The sequence below is a fragment of the Hibiscus syriacus genome, unplaced genomic scaffold, assembly GCF_006381635.1.
Source record: "Hibiscus syriacus cultivar Baekdansim isolate YM2019G1 unplaced genomic scaffold, ASM638163v2 tig00111213_pilon, whole genome shotgun sequence".
NCBI lineage: Eukaryota > Viridiplantae > Streptophyta > Magnoliopsida > Malvales > Malvaceae > Hibiscus > Hibiscus syriacus.
Window position 1 is genome coordinate 5,482,044 of NW_024063022.1, and position 4,334 is coordinate 5,486,377.

Below are 4,334 nucleotides of genomic sequence, written 5' to 3' on the forward strand. Positions count from 1 at the left end.
ACCAATTCAACTCGAATTGACCTGATTTAAAGGTTGATCCAAACCGAAAATCAACTGATCTGATATTGACCCGACCCAAAAATCAATTGATCCAATATTGATCCGAACCGAAAACCAATCGATCCGAAAATTGACCCGACCAGATACCCGATCCAATTTATCGTACACCCAAACCAGATCCGATCCGACCTGAACCAAATATAATCTAAACCCGAAATAGTCTGACCCAAAATGACCCGACTCAAACCCGATTCAAATGATATGTTTGCCACCTCTAATTGTGATGTCATTTTTCATTTTAAAAATATAGTTATATTTAAACATCATTTAACATACTAAGTATATTCATGATATGTTAAATATTATATTTTTATAAAATTTAAATAGTGTAATGCAAATAATTTTATGAATTTTTATGGAATTATTTTTTAGTTTAACATTAAAAGTTTAACTTGTTAAAAATAAAATATGTCACGGAGATAATTTAGTAAAATAAGTATTCAAGTAATATTATATTCCCCAATCAAACATTATAATCTTGTAATCCTACCAAACAAACCAACCAAGATAATGTAACGTTCCTAGTAATATGTTAGCTAATGTTACATTTCAAGAATCTTATTCCCATAGGTGATCTTATATTCCGTGAACTAAACTTTTTGTTAAGGAATAAAATTTGTTTAAAAATATAAATTATATAATATACGAATTTAGTAAAATATATTTCATGATAATTTTAAATTATTGATTAAATATCATAAGCTTATATTTTAATTAAATGAATAAACAATTTAATATAACATTTTTCTAACTCCGACCGGGAATAATCCTTGTTTTCTCTCATTTTTCTATATTTTTTTAGTTTCTAATAATTCGACCTTTATGACTTGTTTTCATTTGTCTTTATAGCATGTTTTTATCTGTCATTTGACACATTTTTAGTCTTTTATCGTTCGTTTGGTCATTTTCATTGTTTAATTTTTTCTAAGTTGAATTTGACGTCACTTCAATTAACCATGATGTTGTTTATTTGTTATGATATTGATCTGTCCTACTTTAGACTCTCATATTAGATTTAGATATGTGATTTGCGTTTGGAGATAGTTTTCTCACAACTCTGGACTCTAATTGTTGTTTTTAGTGATCTTTCAATAGTTTGATCTCCTGTTGTGGTTTATTTATTGATGCAATCAGATATATTTATATTTATATTTTGTTCGAGATTTTTTGATGAGCTTTTAACTTTTTCCTTGTATGATCTTAATTGGTTTGTTCCTTGTGTCAATAGTTTTAGAAAATATCCTAATTATATGTTTAGTATTGTAAACTTTTATTGTAATTTTATATTTTTTTTCTCCTTGTTAATAAAATTAGTGATTTTTTATTTGCATAAAAATTGTATTAGATAATTTTATTATAAAAATAATATTATATTGAAGATGAATTTATCATAACATCTTAAATTATTTATGCTAACTTTGGAATATTAGGTAGGGCCATTACATTACCGACGGAATGGCCAATTCAATTTTTTTTTATTAATTTCCATTTTACATTATTGTATCTTTCCATTTATCTTTCAGCTAATCATTTTTCATATAGGAAATGAGAGAGTGGTTGAGTGATCAATTATATAAATATAGTTGACAAATTAAAAATAAATAAATGTTGATTTTTAATATATATAATCTTCTAAAAGGCTTCGAACTTTCAGATAAGATCAACCATTATTCTCTAAATCAATCAAAATAATTATTATTAATTTAATGGATAATATATGTTGTCGGATTATATGATAAAGAATCAAGCTCTTACATTTGATATATTTTGAAAGAGTTATAAATGCTTTGAAAGTAAGACGAGCACAAACTAAATTATGATATCTACATGCGCACTAACCTGTTATCACTGTATTCCGGTACTTTGTTAAGATTATACCGATGATATCATAGTCTCATCGCACATCACGTGACCTGTAACATGTGAAAGAAAATATATTTCGAATGATGAGCTTACAAGTTCTGTGTCAGACGATACCTCTACTATACTACATGCATTCATAATATAAGCATGCAATATATATAGTCAGAGAAGTAATAGAGCTATGTCATTCATACTACCAAACCATATATCCAAGGTACATCAATTATCACAATGATATGAGTCTCATGCTTCCCTTAGTTCATAACTAAATGTCTCGCCACGAGTATACATATACTGGTCTCTAATCACAATACCATGATATTATGTATCATCTTATGCCACACATAATCACACAAACACAATGATAATACATAGCCTTCATATACTAATCAAACAACAATGAAATGCATCATAGAGTCATATCAAAGCATCACAATATAGTTCGTGGTACAAAATAGCGCAAAAATGTCGCCAGATAGCTAAATTGACTTAGCACTCGTACTAAAGTGCCTTGACAGTGATACGGAAGTGTATTAACATTGATACTAAAGTTCCTAAGGCACCAATAAGAGTATATCCAGATACTTCTCGTACACACACACACACACACACACACACACACATACACACATACATTACATGATCATCATATATACAAGTAGCTTGGGAGTCTTCATCATTTCTTGACTGTCAAACAAGGGCATAGGTCTTATGAAATATTACCTCATAATGTTCTCATTCTTATCACACAATCATTCAAGGTTTCTACTTGTAAGCCTTTATTATTAGGGTTTTGGTGGTCTTAAACCCTTTCCAAGTCCTTCACCTAAAACTAGGCTTCTTAACTAATTTAGTTTGTTGGTATCGATACTAAGCCATGTAATATAAGTATTGTCGTAACCGTTTTTCGCCCGAAGGGAAAAGACCGATATCGACTTGGGGGGTTTCTCTTTGAAAATCGTTTCAAAAGGTGAGGAGTCGCCACCAATCATTTAAGGTGAGATTGGAACACCATAAAAACCGGGTGATTTTAAAATATTTTTATTTTAATAAAATACCGAGTTTTTTGAGGTCTGCAAAATCCAGAAATCAGGTTCGGGAGTCGGTTACGCGTGGGGAAGGATTAGCACCCCCACAAGCGCCCAAAAATTGGTACCTAGTTGATTACCCTATATTTAAAATCGGAAATTTTGAGTTCGATCTTTATTTAATTTAAAAATCATTAAGGATGTAGAGTTTGAAAAGGGTATTCGTTTATTGAGACCGATAGTATTCGCCCCCGAGCGTAAATGCGGGAGATCAGCTATTCTGTCTAATAACCGAACATTGCCTCATTTTTAGAAAACATGATGTGGTTTAAAAAGGATGTTGACTTATTTGGGGAATTACCAGTAGTCACCCCCTGAGCACGATCGCGGAGGATATACTATTAATTCCTAAATAAGTGAACAGTGCCTTAGATTTGTAAAAACAACGCAATCAAATAAAATTTTATTTGTCCTAATTAAACTAAAAGTAAATCAAGGCCTTTTTCTAACTTAAAATGTCAAATTATGAAAATTAAGGAACATAGGGGTTCAAATCTAAAATGTAGGTTCTAGTATTAATACTATATATTAAAATGAATTAAATATTTACGTATTACAAAATTTCTTTTGATAAATTTTAAAATGATCGAATATTATCCTTAGTCAATTTATTTTGATTCGAGTTAAGTAATGCTCATGAGAATATTGTACAAATTCTTTCGAATTGAAAAGTACATGAAAATAAGTCTACATGCTCCTGATCAAATAAATTTACATTGCTTTACACGTATTAAATTGGTAAATATAATTAAAGGATATAAAACACATTTACCTATTATGCAATATACCTATATGGCATACATATATATAATATTATATTACATATGAATTCATGAGATGCAAAATACGTAAATAAAACAAGTGCCGTGGTACCCTATTTCTGTCGATTGGTATTCGCGTAACATAGAAAAGTTAACGCTTAACAAAAAAAAATCTTGGCAACATATTAATAAATAAAAAAAACTAAAGAGTGGACGTTTGATGTGAATTAAAGAGAACAAATAAACAAAAAATACCATCAGATAGTAAATTATTTAATAGTTGTAGTTGTTTCATACATAAAGTAATGGTTTTCTTGGGCCCTTTGTTCATCATTTCTGGAGTATTTCAAAGAAATAGGATCCACTTTCCTTCTTTTGTCTTGGAGTAGGTGTTGACCAAACATTTAAAAAATTTCTACCGGAAAAGCATACTAATTTAAACTAAAAATACTAACTTTAAAATAATGGCTAAATTCAAATAAAAGTAAAATTACATCTATAAAATTAAAAATAAACTAATGACCTAAATACAAAATAAACATACGTTACAGGGTCTTATGTA